Consider the following 23,048-nt stretch of genomic DNA (forward strand, 5'->3'; position numbering starts at 1 on the left):
AGGGTAAGTTTAGATTAGATATTAGGAGGCGCTACTTCACAGTCAGGGCGGCTAGGGCCTGGAACCGGCTTCCAGGGGAAGTGGTGCAGGCTCCTAGCCTGGGGATTTTTAAAAGGAAGTTAGATGAGCACCTTGCCGGGGTCATCTGACCCCGGTGCTCTTTCCTGCCAAGGCAGGGGGTCGGACTAGATGATCTACCTAGGTCCCTTCTGACTCTAGCTACTATGAAACTATGAAACTATATATCTTTTTATATACTTTTGCTATTTTTAACAGCAATTGACAATATAGAATATAAAAAAAATTAAATTATGTTTGTTAATCTAGTTTGAAAAACATGGTTAGTATCTTGGCTCTGAAAAATCTCATAAAACAGCCATAACAGAAAGCAATATTCTAATACAATAATTAATTCTATAAAAATTTTCTAGATTTCTTACTATGTCCCCCAAAATATTATTTTACCTGTGTTAAAAAATTCCAGTGCTACTGAACACAATGGAAAAACTAAGACATAAAATAATTTGGCCAAATATTTTTATTCTATTTAGCAAGATAAAATAAAATAAACCAGAAGTTAGTAGTGTAGTGTCCAAAATTTTGTTTGTTTCTAACAGATATTCCACAAAATTAAGGATCTATCAGTAAAACAGTTAAAGTTAAGTGCAGTTCTAATCTAAACATGACTATGCAAAAAAAAGAAGTGCTCCTTACTGCTTTTTTGGGATATTCAGAAATGTCTGTTCAGTTCTTTGGTGTACATTTTTTTCCCATGTTACTTCTATTAGTGAACTACACAGGTCAGAGAAATAGCAGAAAGGCAAAAAGTGCCACTAATGACAATATTTCTAATAGATGTGACCAAAAGAATGGCTATCTATCTATCTATCTATCTATCTATCTATCTATTGGTATATAAGGAGTTTGCACTGTAGCTTAGTTAACTACAGAGTTAAAAATTCTATATAGAGTAGTTTCAGTTTGACACATACATAGCTCTCTGTATTTCAGTATCTGTTCATGTTTTCAGAAAGGCATGTTATAAATGACAGATTCTGGTTTTGGTGGTAGTGGTAAGTTTTTGGAGGTTTTATAACTGTTTCCAAGTGTAACTATCATGAGGAGGGACAACTGGAAAGGTATAAACAGTTGTATGTAAAATATCTATATTCATTTTTCTGTTATAGTTTTTGTGTTGAACTAATTCAAGGTGAGACCTAATACAGCTTTTCCATCTCTAACTTTTAAGATATGTCTGTGTGGAGGAGCACCATTGGGGTGCATTTTAAAGAGGGAGTTGGGGGGCAGTGAACCTTTGGTGTCTGCCACTTTAAGGGCCTGAGCAGGCTGTCAGGCAGCCTGCAGGTGAATGCAGAGCCAATCAGGCAGTCATAGGACAGCCAGCTGGCCATCTGATTGGAGCTGGGCTGCAGAGACTCAGCATAAAAGTAGGCCCTGAGAGGCAAAGCTAACAGTTGCTGCAAGGAGCTGGAGCAAGAACATCACCCAGCTGAAGCTGCTGCTCATATAATAATCTGGAGGTGCAGAGAAGGAGCTGTGGGGATGAAAGATGTTCCTAGGGACCCAGTGGGGTCCCAAGACCTAAAGAGATGGTTGTGCCTAAGCAAAGCTAGGTCAGCCTAGGGAAGGGGCTGAGAGTGGTGGGCCTAGACAGGGGCTAATCAAGCCCCTGATTAGAACGGGGGGGGTGGTGAAGCCAGGGGCTCAGATAAGCCCTGCTGAATAATGGGCCTCATGAAAATCTCTGGGGCTCTAAGCCAGCCCAGCCTGGGGTGACTGCTTTATGTTGGGGCCTAGGAGGGACCCCTCTGGAGTAGGAAAGACAGCTGCCAGGCTGACTTTCTGACCCCTTGACTGGTCATTGTAAAGGGGCCAGGGCTGAAAGGCCAAAGGGCAATTGAGCCTACCACAAGGGTCAGGCCAGGGCTGCAGAGAGTCATCTGGCACCCCAACTGGCCTGGAGGTGGGGTCAGAGCCTAGAAGACACTGAAGATCCCCTCAAGGGGGGGACATCACAGCCAAAAGAGAGTAGGGGTTAGCCAGCATGTGGGGTACTATGAAGGAGGCTGAAATACAGCCTCTGGATGGGAGGCATCAGATAAGGGGGTCAGAGTAAGTTGGGCCAGTGACTGAGACTAGGCCAGTAGAGGGAGGCTGCAATACAGTCCCAGAGTGCGTAGCTCAGGAAGAACACCCAGGAGCCTGTAGGGGCAAAGAAAGACCAGGGCAGGTAGGCTTGCATTGGTCCTGGGGAACGACCTAAAGCTATACTCTGTTGGGAAGCATGGTGTGGTGGGGCTGCTGGTGGCAGGGCAGCCCTCAGGAAATGCCCCACCAGTGCCTCCCTAGTGAACAGCGAGTATAAGGTGCCATAAATCCTTGACCTCCACTGCCTTGTGGGTAACCACATGGAGGGGAAAGGCTAAGGGAGCACACCCTGACAAAAAAGCAGCAGGCTCAGACAACAACACAGAGTCCTAAGGCCTGAGAGTGAGGCTTGAGCAACAACATGGAGGCCAGGAGGGCCTGACACCCAATGTCTAATCAGAGGGAGGCCTAGGGAGGTCCAGGTATGTCTGTAAATGCCTGAGGCCTGAGTGGGCTGTAGGCCAATAGTGGGGTCCAGGCACATCTACAGACACCTGAGGCCCATGGGGTGAAATGCCCCGTAGCCCCAAAAAGGGGATGGAGTAGTGACCACAGTAAGGGGTCTGTGGAGTGGGGGCCACAGTGATATAAGAGGGTCCACAGTAATATAAGCCTGTGGAGAGGCACTGAGCCCAGAATGCATGTGTGAGTCGAGGCCCTAGCAAAGCAGGTAAAAGTTGAGGCCCTGGTGAGAGGGCCTGTGGCCAAGGTAAGTCTTTGGGTGCCTGAGGCCAAGTTTGGGCCAGAGGCCAACTGTGGCCCAGCAATGGAGCTAGGGGAGTAATACCATATTGATTTGGATGCCATGTGCAAAGCATGGAACATGGTAAGGGAAGGTCAGAGCTGTGTATAATGCCCTAGGCATCAGATCATTAATTGGGCAGCCTCCTGTATTTTTGCACTGATATTTTTACTACAACAAGGTATGGCAAGTGAATCAGGGTAAACTGCCCTAGACAGGTAGGCGAGCCCTGTCATGGTCTCCTTTAAATTTGCAGCGGTTTTCAGGGTCCTCTTCTTGGAAGATCCCATCTTTAGTCACAATCCAGGTACAATGAAGAGGTGTCAGACACTCTGCAGTCTCACCATTATTTTTCGATACCTGGATAGAATAAAGCCGCCATCCACGCTTGCCTAAACGGTGAGTAAAAAAGTTCCAGCTGGTCACTGTATTAACTTTCTTTGTTTGCCCTGGGCGAACCCCTGTTGTGATCAAGGATGACAGCCATTTGAACCAGAAGAAGACCATGTTTCCATCCAGCAGCTTGAACAGTGGCCTTGCACTAACTGTGACACTAATATTATCCCAATCCTGGTTGGTCACGTAAATGATGAGGGTGGAATGTTCATCCTCTAAATAAAAACAAAACAAGAAAGACATAAATGCTGCAAGCACATGAAGCTCCAAAACACTGATATAGTGAAACCCTTTTATCTTTGAACTGTCCACTGAGGGGTTGTGGTCACATACTTTCTGTGCAGGCCACATTTGTTGCATCTTATATAGTAGGATACGGCATTTTTCATCCACCTGGATCCCAAGTGAGTCTGCAGTTCTGAGTGGCCTTACCCTCCCTTCCTTTGTGCCCTCCATTCCTGCCATTCCCCACAGCAGAGTCTGTGTTCACCTCCTTTTCGCATGCAGTCTCTGCATGGCCTTTTCTTTCCCTGTGCCAAGGTCCTCCCTTTTCCTTCCACATGGAAGGGACTGTACGTGCATACCCTTGTTCCCTTCCTCCCTTACTGCAGTGTCCCTTTTCTCTTTTCAGGAACAGTGAATTCTCATTAACACCTAATACCTAATTTCATGGGCTCTGTTTGTCCCCTTATCCCTTTCAATAGTTTTTGAGTGTTATCATATAGCATTATATTGCAGTTGTGAAATTCTGTAGATTGTGCAAAAAGTCTTTCTTATACTTTTATTCCTTATAAGATTGTAGGATTTTTGAGTAATTTCTATAGAGCCTAAGACATCTTTTCTATTAAATTCAATAGAACTTTTTTATCAGGGCTACTTAAATGAAAGGGACACTACTACAAGATGTGGATCTTCTCTCTTGAGCATGAATTCACCCTTTCTGACTCTTTGCCCCTCTTGTGTTTGTACAACCCCCTACATTTGCTTGATACCATCAGGTTTCATAACTCCCATTTTTCATGGTCTGAAGCTTTCATAATGTACTAGATTTCTGGGTTTCTCCGACTTTGACTCTCTCTTATTCATTTACAATCATTCAGTGTGCTTCAGACAACAATCCAAAAGAAGTGAGATGGAAAAGTATACAGAAGCTTTCATCCACAGCTTATCTGACCTTTATCTGACACATGGGGTGCATCTACACAAGATGTTACTGTCCAGTCATTACTGTGCATTTATTTAGTACTTGTATTGGCAAGTACTAAATAAATGCACAATAACAAGAGTTATTGCACAGTAGTGCTGGCGAATGTCTTTTAGGTGACACTACAGAACAAGATCTGCATGGTAGTGTACTGGCAGTATCCTTGCTGTGATGTGCTACTGCGCAGTATTTTTCAGCTACTATGCAGTCAGCATCTTGTGTTGATGCACCCAGAAAGACTCTTGCAAGATAGCAGGCTCTCTCCAGTGAGATTCCTAATACTTCCTGTGGCTGACTAAGCAAGAATATCCTCCTTTGGTAACTTCAGCCCATATGTCTTTTTTACAATGAGTCTTCCCATTGTTTATACTTACCCATTTTTTACCAAAACTTGTTTCTTCCTGGATTACCAACAAAGGAATAAAGCCAGTCTGCAAAAAGGGAAAAAAATGTCACTGGACAGTAGTGTGGTATTCAAGAGGCAGTACAGTCTACTAATCAGAGCAAGACTTAAGGGTTTTTTCTTCTCCATTCTAATTGAGAAACTGAATAAAGATCTCTCTGTATCTCCTCTGTCTAACACTTATATCACAGGGTACTTCTAGCCTTATCTTTTGGAAAGGGGGAAAGTGGGGGGAGAAATTACCAGAAGTTTGTCTCCCTCACTCTTAGGGCCTTGTCACATGTTACTTTTAAGCAGCTCCTGGAGCTCTTAACCTCTGGATTGTTTGGCATTATCACTTTTAAATGACTTAAAGCTCTCATTATGCGGGTCAAAGATACATCACTCCAGGGCAGGATTCTCTCTGATCCACATGTTAATGTGTAGCCATTCCCAACAGATGTGCCACCCAAGTTGAAGTCCTCCAGTATCCCAGGATGCAGTGGTCCTCCTGCACACACCTGTTCAGTGTGGCCTCTGCATCACCCTTCTCCCACCTCCAAATCAGCCCAACACCACATGGGCAGTGTGTGGCAGAGCTGATCCCTTCTCTCTCTCCCTCTCTTCCCCCTCCACCACCTTCATCCTTGTGGGTTCCTCTCACCACCAAGCAAAATGTGACTACAGTGCCTCACATTTTTCCTGCCAGACTTTCTGCCATCCCTGGCTCCCTTAAAAGTTCCTATTTGCCCCACGTGCTCCACATCCCTACCTCTTCCTCCCTTCCCTCAGTGCTGAGCCAGACCTCTCCTAGTTGGAAACTGAGCCATGCCGCCCAGAGGTTTTAATGAGAGCTCATCTGAGCCACACACATACACCCAGCGACTGCCAGTCCAACCTCTCCAAACTCTTTCCAAGCCCACTCTGTCCCCCGCACGCTGCCGTGTGCCACCTGCTCCAATCAGGGATGGAGCAGAGGGCTATTTTTGCTCAAGTTTCCCCTCTCAGCCAGCAGCCTTGGTGAGCATCAGGAATATCCAGCCTGGCCAGGAGGCTGAGGCATCTGGTCAAAGTAGGCAGCACTGAAGATTCATTGTAGTGAGCTGGGCTCAGGAAACCCCCACATGCCCCCTGAACTATGATATGCTAAGAGAAGGAAAATGCCTTTCACAGCCTCTTTTCACCCCTGGAGATAGTGTGTGAGAGAGAGAGAGAGAGGATGGGGATGGGGTCCAGATCCACATAGGCAACTGGTCATCGTAGCCAGGGATCACTACCATACATATACCATACACTACCATACCATACATATATCTATGTATTGCTGTTGTTTCATTTTGATCACAGAGGAGTGTGGATTTTGGGTTGCTTTTTTGACCTGAAAATTGGGTTTTGTTTGTTTGTTTGGGGTTTTTTTTCCCAAATCAGCAAGAACCTGATCATAACACTGTGATGGCCTGGTGTATAATAAAACAGTAGAGAACTTTGTTCCAAGCAAATGCAAAATAAATAAATAAATAAATAAAAGCCTCCAAAAGAGAAGGCTGGGGGGCGGGATCTCGTGGCCTGTTATAAACTAGTCAGGGGGGATCATCAGGCATTGGGCAAGTCACTGTTCCCCCGAGCACCGCCTGGAGTGACCAGAAATAATGGTCACAAGCTGGCAGAGGGTAGGTTTAGGTTAGATATCAGGAGGCGCTACTTCATGGTCAGGGCGGCTAGGGTCTGGAACCAACTTCCAAGAGAAGTAGTGCAGGCTCCTACCCTGGGGGGTTTTAAGAGGAGGCTAGAGGTACACCTTGCCAGGGTCGTTTGACCCCAGTACTCTTTCCTGCCATGGCAGGGGGTTGGACTAGATGATCTACTCAGGTCTCTTCTGACCGTAGAAACTATGAAACTATGAAGGGGGGGCACAGGGGGACACGTGTCCCCCTGAGGTTGGCTACCACCGGTTTCTGTGGGCAGTCACCACTCGCCACCCTGCCGCTGCCACCGTCAGCTTCTGTGGGCGGTCACCGCTTACCGCCCTCCACCCCCAACATGGCCAACACCGTCACCAGCTTCTGCAGGCAGTCGCCACTCGCCACCCAACCACTGCCACCACCGACACTGCCACCCACAAACTGTGCCCCCCCAGTCTCAGGAGGCACCAGTCACCCATGCAGATTCATGCTAGCTGACAGAAGCAAGACAACCTTGAAACTTTCCACCTACATCTCCTAGTACTGTCCTGTGCCCAAGGCACGCTGCATGTGGATCAGGTGCAACAAGCAGGGCTGGAGCTGTGGGGCTGGAGATCTTGGCCTAGCAGGAAAGGTAAAGAGCAAGCTGCAGCCTTAGAAGTATACAGAATCATAGAGAAGTAGGGCTGGTTGGAACCTCCCTGCTCACCAGGCCTCTAGTGGCAAGTCCCAGGAGTGCTGGCAGAGGAAAGTCGGAGAGGGTTTCTAAACTAAAGGTGTGATTGCTCTACACTCCAAGCTAACATGAAGCTGACCATAATTTGTGGGGCTCAAAGTACAATGTGCAAAAAGGCCCATAGTTATTAAAGTAGATGTGTGTGTGAAGAAGTGAGCTTTTGCTAATTCAGACCAACTCTGTACGTCAAACAATAATCTAAACAATTTTCCTAATCATTCTTTTCAAAGAACACTTATGACTTCCTATCTTCGGAGTGCTGGATCCCAAGTGAGCCTTCCCTACAGTCCTGGTTCACACACCGAAGATCCAGAAAAGGGCTGGGAGTTCAGATGCAACCCTATGATTAGTGCTTCCTACTGGCCAGCTCTAGGCAGCTCCCTGTTTAGAGTGTGGGCTTTTGGAACACCTTTCATAGGTGCCAAATTCCTCATTCATTGTGATATATAGGATGTTTGAGAGCAGGCCCAAAAGCCCACAAAGAAAAATACTGCTGAGAGGCTACAAACAGGATAATCATGAGCTCTCTGTATGCAGTATGACAATTGGAATGTGAACTGATAAACAGGGATGGTACAAACTGAACCTACCTTGAACCCACTAGCATAAGTAACAGTGCTGAAAAGAAAGTTGCATGTTTGATGATAAGGAAGATGCTTATATGTAAGAACTGCTCAAAGCCTCTTATTGTGTAGCTGTAGAAATTAACTAACAACACCATAGATAATAGTATAGAAGTTAACTACAAAGCAGACTCAGTGCTTCAAAGACACAGCTGAAACAACTAAGGATGCAGTCCTCCTCCCTATTACTTAGCATATCAAAATAAGCATGTAGCCATAAGCCTGTTTGAACTAATTAGGCGTTTTCTCACACTGACCTGATATCTTGTTTTCTTTCACAGTGGAAAATTCCCACCTGTGCGCGTATCTTGTCATGCGCACTAGAAGTTTCTAACTAACCATGGAGGTTGAGTCAATTAGGTGTAGAATCTGTGACGCAAAACTGTCTATATAAACTCACTTACTTGTTATCAAGGGGGGCTGTTCTTGGAGGAGATGGGCTACTCTTTGTTGTTGTGTGCACGCTTTAATAAAGAGCTTGAGATAAGACCTTGCTGGTGTTGCCTGTCTCTTGCAGTCAGACAACGGACCTGGGAAGTTGGGGTTCGAGTCCCTGACAATTGTTATAGACCACCTAAGTATGTAACAAGGACAAGGTAACCAAGGGGCAATGCAACTAGGAACTGCAGTGCCTAATACTAAAGATCCAAAAGTCCTCCTCTGGATTGCTTTCTAGTTTCTCCAACACATTTCACCAGCTTTCCGAGACCTCAGTCATTCCCCTCACTTCCATTTTTTGGTGCAACTGAGAAAGCTAGAACAATTGACGGGTTGAGCTGCTTGATATTGTTCTGATGGTGCAGGCCTTGAGGCATGTACGTCGTTTTGTGCCCTATGGGCACCTGCAGTCCATGGTGAATGAGGGAATGGGCTGTCAGGAAGCAGATGGCCCAACCAGTGTTTACTGCTTCTTCCTTCTCACTGACTCTTTTGCTCTTAGCTATCTTCCCTGAGATGCTGCACTGAGATCAGAAGCTGGAGAGAAAGGTGAGAAATCCAGGAATCTTTGTTTCTTGCTCAGCTATTCTGAACACAGTGCTTAACAGCAAATTGTGTAAGCTGTAGGTAAGTTTTGCAGATTCCCTGAATCCTGTCTGAGTGACATTTCAATACATCGATACATAATATGCAGGTGTGATGTATCCCTCTGCCCAATTAGTATTCAAGACAGGCTTCTCTTCCCAAGGCAGTTAGCATGTAGCCTGTGATTTTTACCCTTTGCTGTGGATTAAAGCACCAGCAAGTATGTCTACTTTTGTTCTGAAATAATTCTACTCTTTTTGTATGTATAAATTCTAGTCCTATGAAATCTAGTCAACCTACTTACTAGTGTTTTTAGTCTCGGTGTAGTCATTTTGAAGTAGTAGATTTATTCTGAACTATTATAAAATCATTGAAACATAAAAATTAGGGTTGGAAGGGACAACAGAAAGTAATCTAATCCAGTAGTTACCAACCCAGAGATCCTGACCTACAGGTTAGGCCTCTTTTGGTAGATCCTAGACTGGTGGGGGGGTGGCATCTGGGCATGCGTGCATATGCACACATGCTACCCCAGCCCCAGCAGATCAATCTGTAGGGAAGGGGCAGGGGCCAGATTAAGACCCCTGTGGTGAGTGGCTGACTGTGTGCCCCAGCCAGGAGCAAGAGAAGGTAAGTGGGACCCCAGCCCAGCCAGGTGGTGGGAGGATTAGAGCTCAGGGGGGGCTTGTCTAGGGGTGTGGGGGGCTCCCTCTGCATCTCTACAGGAGCAGAGGCAGCAGAGGCTGCTGCCGCTGTGCCTCAAGTCCCGCTGCAGCTGCCCACATGCAGGCACAGCTCAGTTCAGCAGTGAGGACTCGTAGGGGTGGCCCTGGCCCAGCCAGGTCTGGGAAGATCTGGTTGTCCAGGGGCATGTGGGTGGAGGGTCCTACCACTGCACAGCCCAGTGGAGGCATTGGGGGCCCATGCACCCCAACCTGTGCTCGGGGCACAGCAGTCAGCCTGCAGCAGCAGCCGCCTCATCCCAAGCACATGGGACCTCCACCAGGACGTGCCCACCAGCAGGAGCCTCCCACATGCCCCTGGATCACAGAGACTTCCAGACCCAGCTGGGCTGGAGCCCAACACCACATTCTTCTGGCTGCTGGGCGAGCACAGCTCAGTGCAACTATGGCACAGAAATCGGAACAGGGGGCAGGGAAGGGAATGGGATCGGGGTGGGCAGGTGGAGGCGGGGGGCACAGTAGATCCTGGGATGGCCTTCAGTTCCAAAAAGTGATCTTTAGCATAAGAAGGTTGGAGACTAATGATCCAATCTAACCCCCTCCTCAAAGCAAGACCAACTAAATCAATCAAGCCAAGCTGGGTCTTAAAATCCTCCAAGGGTGGAGATTCTACAACCTCTCTGGGTAACATGTTCCAGTGCTTTACTACCCTTCTAGTGAGAAAGTTCCTCCTAATATCTAACCTAAATTTCCCTTCCTGCAACTTGAGAGCATTGCTCCCTGTTCTGTTATCTGCCACCACCGAGAACAAGCTAGCTACATCCTCTCTGGAACCTCCCTTCAGGTAGTTGAAGGCTGCTATTAAATCTAAGTCTTCTCTTCTACTAACTAAGTAAGCCCAGTTCCCTCAGCCTCTCCTCACAAGTCATGTGCCACAACCCCCGAACTATTTTCATTGCCCTTTGCTGGACTCTCTCCAATTTGTCCGCATCCCTGCTGCAGTGGGAGACCCAGAACTGGACCCAATACTCCAGATGTGGCCTCACCAGTGCCGAATAGAGAAGAGTCACTTCCCTTGATCTGCTGCATGCACCCCCAGAGGAGACATGGGAGGCATGTGCCTCCCCGAATTTGTGGGTGGAATGAGGAAAGGCTGCAGGCTCAGGGCCAGGGGTTGCACCAGGCTTTTCCTGGCTGGGAGGCTGGGCCAGAGCTGTGCTTGGGGTGAGAGGGGGCAGGACAGGCAGTGACAGCACTAGGAAGGGTGGTTATGAGAAATTTTTGGGTGGCTATAGTCCACCCCATAGCCACCCCTCCCAATGCTCCCACTGCCACCTTCCCCACCCTCCCATGCCTCCCAGACAAATCGCCTGTGCCTCCATCCCACTCCTGGGATCTCATTCACCACTCTAGCTGGCCAGCACCTGCCCCTGCTGTATTCCCTCCCTCCCTCACCATGGGGTCCTCGATCTGCCCCCCTCCACGCCTTTTCTCCCCCATGCTTCTTCCTCCCCCACAGACTTACCAGCCAGATGCTGCTCTCCAAGCTGCCAGCGTTCATTCCTGGCCATGCACATGCACATGCACATGGCATTTATCAATGACATTATCAGCTACACCAACCAAAAAAAACAATTGCCGATAATGTTAATTTTCCTTTTATCAGTGCCAATTCAATATGCCACTGAAATATCTGTGCACCTCTAGTGGGTGACTGAATTCTTGATTCAGTCTGCAATATGCTGTTTCTGCTACTCTTGCTTTTCCAGCTTTTGTTGTCATCATAAGGTTTCAAAGTACTGAGATCCTTGCAACAGACTCTTCCTCCATTTGGGGTGGTGCTGGGTAATAGTCTCCCATAAGTTATGTCAGTGTTGCATTTTTTCAAATTAGCCTTGAGGATGTGATTGAAACACTTTCTCTACCCTCCTCTTGAGCATACACCTTAGCTGAGCTTGGAGAATAAGACTTGCTTCGAGAGTCTGGAGTCAGACATCCAGATGACATGGCTGGCCCAGCAAAGTTGAAGTCTCAATGCTCATGGGGTTGACTTGTGAAAGAATACTAATGTTAATGTGCCTGTCTTCCCACTGGATTCAAAGGATCTTTCACAGGCAGCACCGATGGTACTTCTCCAGAGACTTGAGGTGTCGCCTGTATGTTGTCCACATCTCAGCTCCATACAGGAAGGTGGTGATCATGACTGCTTCATAAACCATGAGCTTAGTTTTGGATCTGCTGTCATGATCTCTGGACACCATTGCCTTAGGTATCTGAAGGCTGCAGTTGCACTTTTGAGGCAATGCTGGATTTCTTCATCAATGTCATCCTACAAGAGATGGCTTCTGAAGTATGGGACATACTTAACGTTCTTCAGAGTCTCACCATAAATTTGAATTTCCAGAGCTAGGGACTGCTCATTAAGAGCTTGTTGATGGAGGACCTTAATCTTCTGAATGTTAAGCATCGCCCCCATTTTCTTGTCCGCCTCAGTAAAGATGTCAGGAATTACATGAAGGTCTGCTTCCGAGTGAGCACACATTACAGCATCATCAGTGTACTGAAACTCAATGATTGAGGTCGGAGTGGTCTTGGTTTTGGCACAGAGACAGCTGAGATTATAACAGTTTACCATCCATTCGGTAGTCTGAAAGCTAAGGAATATCGAGAAGTATTGGAGACATGACACAGCCTTGCTCAACTCATGTCTTAGCCTCAAAAGAGTCTGTGATAGATCCATTACTGAGAACCACTGCTTGCATACCATCATGGAGCAGGCAAAGAATGGTGACAAATGTCGGTGGGCATCCATACTTCAAAAGGATCCTTCACAGCACTTTTCAGTTGCCAGAATCGAAGGCTTTCATGAGGTCAAAGACTGTGAAGAGGCTTATGCTGTTCCCAGCATTTTTCCAGCAGCTGGTGACCAGTGAAGATCATGTCAGCTGTGCTTCTTGATGCCCTAAACCTACACTGAGATTCTGGGAAGAGGTCTTCATCCAATAGGACAGTGGTCATCAACCAGAGGAACTCAATCCACTGGTAGATCTCGGAGCCCCTTGCAGTAGATCTCAGAGCCTCTTGGAGTTGATCCAAGGCTGGGGTGGAGGGCTGAGTGCCCGCATGCATGTGTGCACACATCCAAGCCCAGCAGATCAGTCCATGGGAGAGGGAAGGAGCAGGGTTTAGATTGAGGCCCCCACAGTGAGGGACCGTGCTGCAGAAGCAGAAGCAGGGGTAAGTTGAGTGGGGCCCTGGCTGGGTGAGACTTACCTGCTGGGGAGGTGCTCCCCCAAATAATGTTTAACCTCCCTCTGCCTCGATCTGCACCCGCTTTCCTGCTGTGTGGGTGGGGAGGGCTGGCGACGCATAGTAAAACTTGGGTTGCTTTTAAATGCCAAAGGTGATCTCCTACTTAAAGAAGGTTGGAGACCACTGCAATAGGTGATGTGAATATAAATAGCCAGATAAGAATCTGTACTTAAGCCTATTTTCAGAACACGGTATGGTTTCCCATTTTTCCTGGGTACAAGGAAATGCCAAAGGTCCTCAGCTGGCTGAGCTGGGTGGAGATTGCATCTGTAAACCCCCTCCTACTGCATTTAGATCTTCTCACTTCTCTTTTGCTCCACTTGTTGCTGTCCTGTAGCTCTCTAGCCCTTCCCACATTGAATTGCTTCTTTTAGTTTTTTCACCTTGGGATTGTGTGCTCTGTTGCTGGAAGGTTGTAATTGCCACTCCCCATGAAACCTAGTTTAAAGCCCTCCTTTACTCAGTTGGCCAGAAAATGCCCAAAGATGCTGTTTTATGTTCTCGTCCGATGTCTCCCATCTCTTGATAGCAGTCCTTCTCCCAAGAACATCCACCCATTGTCAAAGAAACTGAAGCCTTCACATCAACACCACTATCTCAGCCACATGGATTCAATCTGCTGCTCACCAGACTCAGAATACAAGGAGCATCAAGGAGGATGAAGCTTATTTCCTACCAAGTAATTTATTTCCTTATCTGCTACCAAGGAGCTTATTTACTACTATGTTACCAGGGATCCATGCAATGTGTAGATGTATACAGTGTGATTTATAATGGGGAGTTGTAAGGTTTTCATTTGTTGTTTGTTGTATATTTCATAGTTTCATAGTTTCTAGGGTCAGAAGGGAACTGAGTAGATCATCTAGTCCAAACCCCTGCCATGGCAGGGAAGAGTACTGGGATCAAATGACCCCAGCAAGGTGTTCATCCAACCTCCTCTTAAAGACCCCAAGGGTAGGGGCCAGCACCACTTCTCTTGGAAGTTGGTTCCAGACCCTAGCCGCCCTGATGGTGAAGTAGTGCCTCCTGATATCTAGCCTAAATCTACCCTCTGCCAGCTTGTAACCTTTATTGCTGGTCACTCTTGGCAGTGCTCGGGGGAACAGGGACTTTCCCAATGCCTGCTGGTCCCCTCTGACTAGTTTGTAACAAAACACTAGATCCCCCCTCAGCCTTCTCTTGCGGAGACTGAACAGGTTCAGGTCTCGTAGCCTCTCCTCATAAGGCCTGCCCTGCTGCCCCCTGATCATACGAGTGGCCCTCCTCTGGACCCTCTCCATGTTGTTCACATCCCTCTTGAAGTGCAGTGCCCAGAACTGGATGCAGTACTCCAGCTGTGGCCTGACCAGTGCCTCAGAGAGGGGGAGGATCACCTCCTTGGACCTGCTTGAGATGCATCCAGGACTATGTCCACTGCTACCCCTGCATCTAATGATTTGGTGATCTGATCATAGAAGGCCACCAGGTTGGTCTGACAGGACCTGACACTGATGAACCCGTGTTGGTTGCCCCTAAGCATGAAATCCCCTGCTGGCCCCTCCTGGATGTGTGCCAGCATAATTTTCTCGAACAGCTTGCCTAGGATCGAAGTAAGACTAATTCGCCTATAGTTTCCTGGGTCCTCCTTCTTCCCCTTTTTGAAGATGGGAACCACACTGGCCCTTTTCCAGTCCTCTGGCACCATACCAGAGTACCACGAGTGCTTGTAAAGCTGCACCGGGGTCCTGCAATGACCTCCACCAATTCCTTTAGTACTCTAGGGTGGAGATCATCCAGACCAGCTGACTTGAATACATCCAATCCCTCCAGAAGCTCCCTAACTACTTCTTCACTAACCCTTGGCCTAGGTGCGCCTCCCCTGGGGCCTAAGGGGGCCCAGCTGGGGCGGGGTGGCTGTTCCAGTCCCTGCTTAGGTAGATGGAGGCAAAGAAATCATTAAATATGTTGGCTTTATCGTCTGGTCTGACGACCAAATTTCCCAATGTGTCCTGCAGGGGCCCCACATTACCCGGAACCTTCTTTTTACCCCCTATGTATTTAAAGAAGGACTTATTATTGTCCTTAATCCAGGAAGCTAGTCCCAGTTCCATCTGTGCCTTGGCCTTTCTGACTGCCCCCCTACATCCCCAAGCAACTGCAGTATCGTCATCCCTGGTGATGTCCCCTCTTTTCCACTGGGTGTACACCTCCCTTTTAGCCAGGAGACATTCCTGGATGCTTTTGGTGAGCCATGGGGGCTTGTGTGCCCTCCTGCTCCCTTTGATCCTCATTGGGATTACCTCTCTTTGGGCTTGGAGGATCGTCTCCTTGAGGAGCAACCACTCTCCTTGGACACCTGGCTCTCCTCCCCTCTGGGACCTCAGTGCATCCCTGACTATTCTCTTTAGCTCGGTAAAGTTTGCCCTCCTGAAATCTAGGGTTGCTGCCTTGCTGCAGGCCTTTGCCACCTTGCACTGGATGGTGAATTCCAGCAGGTGATGTTCACTGTTGCCCAGGTGGTCGAGCACCCGCAGCCCCCTCACCAGGTCATCTCCTGTGGCCAGCACCAGGTCCAACAAGGCATCTCCCCTTTGTTATTGTGTTTGTTGTTACGGTAAAAAAATCCATTTGGATTTTCTATATTCATCTTTATGCACGGAGGACAATTTCATGCCAGGTGTCCCATACTCTGTGCAGCTGGTTATATATAAATATACGTTTAGTGAACCCTGGATGCATCTACATGAGACACTTGGCTATGGAGTAGCATAGTTTAGTGCACAATAAGCATCCAGTTGTCACATAAAGGACATGGATTGCGGGCATTCCCCAACCAATAGTTGTGGTCCATGATGACAACCCACTGTTCTCACAAGGTCTTGAACTTTATACCGCACTGGTGTGCCAACCAGTCATGCCTGTGCTCCTGAATTTAGCCTGACAGCCTCAGAGACATGCGCATTGGAGCACCTGCCCCATGTGAACTGCCTCTGCACCTCTGCCTCACTCTACGGTTCCATGAGATCACCAGTCTCCTCCCGTGACCAGTTGGGGCCCCAGGATGTGTAACTGTTTTATTTTTTTTTTCTTCTGTATAACTGCCGCGCAGCACTCTCACATTTATGTAACTTTGAAGTCTTAACTAGCAAGCTAAATGAGCACTTTGTATTTTTCTCTGTTGACATTAAGCTACACATGCGCATTTTGTAGATTTTATTTCTTATCTAGAAGTGTTATTTTTGCAGAAATGAAACTTATGTAAAAAGTCTGCCTAGCAATTACTATGTAAAAGAAACTATCCTATCCCTGTATGCTCAGCTTATATCATAGTTAGTGTCACAGAGGCAGTCCAACCAACATCTATAAAGAGGCAAAGAAACAGAAAACAGCAGAGACGACGACCGGAAAACTCTATAGGCCCGATCACCCTATAGACCGGTTCTCAGCCTCTCCGTCTGGGCGTACCCCAGCGAAGACAAAGGCCTCGAAAATCCAACAACTAACAACGATTCACCGTGTTACAGTTTTGTACTGTATATCCCATTCATGAGCTGTTGACCAGTTCTGGGACTACGGAGCTGGCAGCCGCACCTAGGTTTGGACTTGTTCCACTGTTGGAACGCAAGGGCTGGCTCTGGAACCCCGTGAACCAACAGACCCCCTTTGCATCCAGCATACTGTAACTGAAGAAACATCGGAGACTCCACTCTTCGACTGCCTCTCATCGTAGCTTAGACAGCATATCTACGCTCGCTATACTTGTATTTACTGCAGCTTCATTCCAACTGGCCTCCCCTCTTATTCGTAAGAGGGTGAGGCCAGGTGAGTGAATAAAATCTTTTTGTTTTATCCTATATCTACTCTGTAATAACTTTTATTACTAACATTCCATATCAATGAGCCGTTGACCAGTTCTGGGACTACGGAGCTGGCAGCCGCACCTAGCTTTGGACTAGTTCCACTGTTGGAGAGCAAGGGCTGGCTCTGGAACCTCGTGAACCAACGGACACCCTATAAATTAAGAAACATTAACAACTTACTCTAAGTCGTCTACTTGTGCCAACTCGGCGAACCTCAAGGGCGGCTATAAAGCTACCTCCAATCCCACCCCACAAGCCACGCACTCGCACAGCTCCGCAAAGCCCGCGGCTCCCCTAAGCAGTGCCGGAACCACTAGCCCGGCATTCCGCCACAGGATGCAACATGTGACATTGGTAATGATGCCATTGGGGCTCCCACACTGGCTGTCTGGGCTTCTGCACAGCTGTCCCTGTGCTGTTGGGCCTCAGCAGCTGCCTGCAGTGCCCAACTCAGGGGCACAGTGTAGGACTAGCAGCCACATGGTTGGGTTATGCCCCACAGCTCCTGCAGGGTCCAGGCAGGCTACTGGAGGTTGGCTGCAGCCAGCTGGAACTGGTCCTAGTGGCCAGGAGCTGGCTGAAGCTAGGCCTGGGTACCAGGGAGTGCCAGGGAGTGGTACTGGGGTGCAGGAAGGCTGGCATAGCAGGTCTGCAACCTGTGCAGAGGGAGCAATGGCCAAAAGTTGACCCAGGCTCCCTGCACATGTGCCCCAGGGCTCAGAATCCCTGAAGGCTTTTAAGGGCCTGGGGCTGGGACAAGCATAGAGCTGGCCCAGCTCTGGGGAGAAGAGGATCCCAGCCCTGGGGCTAGCCCAAAGCTGGTCCCCTTATGGCAGGGCTGACCAAGAGCAAATTTGCTTCCAGCTGGCATCTACACATGCGATACTGGGCAGTAACTATTCATGAATAAATTTGGTACTTGCATTTGCAGATAGCAAATTTACTAGCAAGTAGCACAGTTTACTGTTCAGTAAGTTGGGCATCCCTGCCAGGGGTAAGTGCTGGAGTAGCCATGGCATGGGGATGCAGAGGCTGGGGCACAAGAGCTACCATGTGCTGTCCCTGTGCTGTGCACCCTGCTCCTGACCAGCGAAGTGGCTGGCCAGGGAGGAGGGAGTCGGCTGGCTTTTAAAGATGGTCTCTGTCAGTAGACAGCTGTGGCTAGAGTTTCCAGCTCCCCCTGGTGGTGGCAGGAGCCCATTGCAGGACCCCAGGACATGGGAGCAGTTTGCTGCTAGGAACAGCTTCCCTGCACATGTCAACACCTGCCTAGGAGTGTTTATTCACAAGTAGTTGACTCACAAGTAAACTGCTCCAAGATCAAATGCATGTGTAGGGACACTCCCTGAGAAGTAGCTGTGGCAAGGTTTCATAGTTTCATAGGTGGTAGGGTCAGAAGGGACCTGAGTAGATCATCAAGTCCATCCGCCTGCCATGGCAGGAAAGAGTACTGGGGTCAAATGACCCCAGCGAGGTATTCATCCAGCCTCCTTTTAAAGACCCCCAGGGTAGGAGTCAGCACCACTTCCCTTGGAAGTTGGTTCCAGATCCTAGCCGCCCTGACCATGAAGTAGTGCCTCCTGATGTCTAGCTTGAATCTACCCTCTACCAGCTTGTGACCATTATTCCTGGTCACTCCTGGTAGTGCTTGGGGGAACAGGGACTCCCCCAATGCCTGCTGGTCCCCTCTGACTAGTTTGTAACAGGTCACTAGATCCCCCCTCAGCCTTCTCTTGTGGAAGCTGAATAGGTTCAGGTCCCGTACCCTCTCCTCATAAGGCCTGCCCTGCTGCCCCCGATCATGTAAGTGGCCCTCCTCTGGACCCTCTCCATGTTGTCCACATCACTCCTGAAGTGCGGCGCCCAGAACTGGATGCAGTACTCCAGCTGTGGCCTGACCAGTGCCGCATAAAGGGGGAGGATCACCTCCTTGGACCTGTTCGAGATGCATCTGTGGATGCATGACAAGGTATGGTTGGCCTTCCTGACTGCATTCCCACACGGCTGGCCCATGTTCATCTTGGCATCAGTGATGACTTCAAGATCCTTTTCTGCCTCTGCACTGGTGAGAAGGGAGTTCCCCAGCCTGTAGGTATGCTGCTGGCTCTTCCTCCCCAGGTGCATCACTTGACACTTGTCAGTGTTGAACCAATCCTGTTCTCATCTGCCCACCCCTGTAACCTGTCTAGGTCCAATTGCAGCCTATTCCTTCCTTCTAGTGTGCCCACTTCCTCCCACATCTTAGTGTTGTCTGTGAATTTGAACAGGGTGCTTTTTATCCCGTCATCCAAGTCGCTGATGAAGATGTTGAACAGTGCGGGCCCGAGGACCGAGCTCTGGGGAACCCACTGCCCACATCCCTCCAGGTCAAATAAGACCCGTCCACTACCACTCTCTGGGTGCGGCCCTTCAGCCAATTAGTGATCCATCTGACTGTGTAGGTATCAACGCCACAGTCTCTTAGATTTTTAATGAGAATAGGGTAAGAGACGGTGTTTAAGGCCTTCTTAAGGTTCAGAAAGACTATGTCCACCGTGACACATGCATCTAAGGATTTTGAGACCTGGTCATAGAAGGTCACCAAGTTGGTGGGACAGGACCTGCCTCTAATGAACCCATGTTGATTGCCCCTAAGCATAATCTCCCCCACTGGCCCCTTGCGGACATGAACCAGGATAATTCTCTTAAAAAGCTTACCCAGGACTGAGGTAAGACTAACAGGCCTATAATTTCTCGGGTCCTCCTTCCTCCCTTTTTTGAAAATGAGAACCACATTGGCCCTTTTCCAGTCCTCTGGCACAATGCCAGAGCACCATGAGTGCTCGTAAAGCCATGCCAGGGGTCTTGCAATGACCTCTACTAATTCCCTCAGTACTCTGGGGTGGAGATCATCAGGACCTGCTTATTTAAATATGTCCAATCCCTCCAGAAGTTCCCTGACTAAGTCCTCTCTGACCCTAGGCCTGGGTGCACTTCCCCTGGGGCCTACAGGGGTCTCGGTGGGGAGAATGACCCGGTCCTTGCTCAGAAAAATTGAGGCAAAGAAATTGTTAAATAGGTTAGCTTTGCTGTTTAGTGTGACGACCAGATTTCCTAGCCTGTCCTGCAGAGGCCCCACGTTACCTAGTACCTTCTTTTTACCCCCTATATATTTAAAAAAGAACTTCTTGTTGTCCTTGATCTGGGTAGCTAGTCCCAGTTCCATCTCCACCTTGGCCTTCCTGACCACCCCACTACAGCCCCGAGCAACAGAGGTATAGTCCTCCCTGGTGATGGCCCCTCCCTTCCATTGGGTGTATGACTCCTTTTTAGTTAGGAGACATTCCTGGATGTTTTTGGTGAGCCATGGGGGCTTTTGCACCCTCTTGCCCCCTTTGATCCATGTTGGGATTACCACCCTTTGGGCTTGGAGGATCATCTCCTTAAGGAACAACCACTCTTCTTGGACACCCAATTTCTTCTTCCACTATGCAGGAGACCAGCTCAGCACCTGATTATGGGGGTGTCGGGCCCAGATTATGGGGGTGTCCTTCCAGGAGTGGCCATGAAGCTGCTGGAGTCCCTGCAGCCCCCACTTTCTGAGCAAACCCCTTCTAATTTCCCGCCATGCCTTGATGTTTTTTATTTTAATGAGGGAGGCTGGCCCAGGGCTTCCTAAATTATTCTTTCAAATGACTGCCAGGTGCATGCATGTAGTCTCTGTCTTATGGGCTAATTGCATGGCTCCATTCCTCCCTACACCATGCCCCATGCCTCACAGATGCAGAGGCAGATTAAGGTGTACTAGGACCCTGGGCAAATACAAAATTGGAGGCTGCCTCTCCCAATGGGAGCTAGGCTGCAGGGTTAGGAGGGTCCCCTTCCCCTCCTGGTGCTAACGGGGAAGGCTGAGTGGATGCTGCCAGGTTCGGGGTGGGGTGCACATGCCCACCTCTTCTCCCTTATCCCCACCTGCCCTCCCCTGCTAAGCCCAAATACACACACACACACACACACACACAGAGGCATGCACACACAGGCACGTACACAGATGGGCACTCTACTCTCGCTCACTCTCTGCACATGGACAAACAGACAAACACACTCTCCCTACAATAAACAGATACACACGCACACACAGGCACGTGTGCACACCAACACATACACAGAGAAACAGACGCATACAGATGCACATACACACACACACAGATGCACACAGATGCATGCAAGATTCATTTGTTTTCACTGCCCTCCACTCCTGTGTTCCTCTTTCTTTGTTTTATCCCTCTTTATAACATTATTATAAAAATGCCAGTAGGGCAACTGTTCTAATATGTTACATATTTCCTTCATTTTCTCACCCAAGGGGCTCTGGCTTCATCCTCATTCCTTTTATATCCACCCTCAGTGTTTGTTCTTCCCCTTTTTTACACATCTCTCTTAACACACCTCCTTCTCAGACCATATTTACTCAGATCTAAGATGACCCTCAATTTAAGACAACCCCCAAGTAATTAGCTCATATACATGGACTCAAAATCTAATTATTGGGGGGTTATCTTTAATCCATTCCCCACCACCACCACTGCAGGGGGATAGGGAGTGGGGAGCGGGTGGTGTGGGGTGGTCAAGCAGCTTGCCCTCTACTTGTGCCTGCCCCCTGCCATCTCTGCCCCGTGGCTGCCCCCCCTGCAGATATGGCCCCCCCTTTTGCCTCCACCTCTGTTTCCTCCTCCCCCCAACCTCAGCTCCCCACTTTCCCCTCCCCTCCAGTGTTTGCTCCCACCTCTCCCCCACTCCCTCAGCTTCTGCTGTCCCCCTCCCCTCCCCTGCAGCTTCTGGTCCCCCTTCCTGCCTCCCCTCCAAGCTCTGCTCTGCCCTTCCACCTCCCCCCCATCCTCTTCCCCTTGTTACCCGTACTCTGTGCCAGCAGGGTTCACTGCATTCTAGCCTGGGGTACTGAGCACAGTTCCAACCCAGCCGCACATGGTCTACTAGGAGGCCAGGCTGGGGCCATTCTCAGTGCCTCAGGCTGCAGTGCTCTCTCATCTGATTGATGGTTATCTTTCCATCCTCCCAGGATTCTTTGATCTGCTGACCCAAGGTGAACATATGCACCTGAAACCCAGGAATGCCCATGCTTCCAGAAATTCTTTCCATGTCTGTGAGTATTACAATACCAGGGTCTTACTCTGAGTTTTATCATTCCTTGTAAAACCATACCACCATTTTGTGGGCTGCAGGTTAAGGACTGTTGTTGGAATATAAATCGCACCAAACTTTGAGCATTTGGGGATTTGAGATCCCAGTTTTGTCCCACCTCTTATTGATGGTCAGAATTATCCAGCAGCCTTGAAAAATCCAGTAGCAATATTTGATCAACTATGTGCTTCTCTAACTTGTTCTCAAGGTATAAGTAAATGTATTTAAAAACCTCTTTGTTTTTATCTTATGGCACACTATGCTACACCATGACTCAATAAATTCCACATAGCTCTTTTATTGCAGTCATAATTAAGTGATCACTGACATGAGAGCCCAAACCACCTACTGAATTTTTAGTAGAAGTATCTCTCTCAAATTCTGCAGACATTTAAAACCCCATATTTTATATGGATAAACTGCAGTCTTGTTTTTCATTTGTCGAAAAGTTTTAGGATTTCCTTAGTCCCTCTGTAGATTTTTGTATCACTTATTTGGCAGCACTTTTTCCATTTAAATGCTCCCTCATTTCTTTTTATACTTTACTGCACTGATTATCATAGGCAACAATACAAAGCTAAATACAAAGTTCACTTACCACGATTTCGTCTCTTGATTTCTTTGAGATAATACTGCTAGGCTCTGTGTGGTATCTTCAACTGCTGTGAAAGGAAACTGAAAGTACTCTGGGAAGTCAAATTTCATGTGGACATGACAATGATGAGAAAAGAAACTGAAAAGAATCAGTTCTTAGGAATGTGTTATACAACTGCTGAAATCTGATTGAAGTCACTTTTGTTTCCTTGTAGCCTCTCACAGAGTAAATATTACAAAAGAATGAAGTTTAAATACACCAGCATTTTTAATTAAAAAATTAAATGAAGACCGTTTACTTCTCAGTCTAAGTGCTTTGCCCAAAAATGAGTAAAAAAATTATTTTCCCTAACATCTTGTCTAAGCCATCTCAATTATTCTCCCTGCATTTATTTCCTTTAATCAAGAAATAAAAGAAAGCAACTGTGGGTACATCTACACATGCACTTTACTGCCAAGTTGATTAATTAGCTCCACAGTAA

At 48.0% G+C, this 23,048-nt stretch overlaps 1 long non-coding RNA gene across 1 annotated transcript; it reads right to left on the minus strand.

Annotated features, from left to right (window-relative positions):
• Positions 1–596: 596 nt before the first annotated feature.
• Positions 597–22,630, minus strand: LOC149866704 (uncharacterized). The gene is made up of 3 exons (XR_016441600.1): positions 22,571–22,630; positions 4,886–4,942; positions 597–3,522 (listed from the first exon to the last, which is right to left on the minus strand). It is a non-coding gene; the product is annotated as an uncharacterized LOC149866704 (long non-coding RNA).
• Positions 22,631–23,048: the final 418 nt, after the last annotated feature.

This window comes from Crocodylus siamensis, chromosome 4 (genome assembly GCF_052110815.1).
Source record: "Crocodylus siamensis isolate JL-2025a chromosome 4, ASM5211081v1, whole genome shotgun sequence".
NCBI lineage: Eukaryota > Metazoa > Chordata > Crocodylia > Crocodylidae > Crocodylus > Crocodylus siamensis.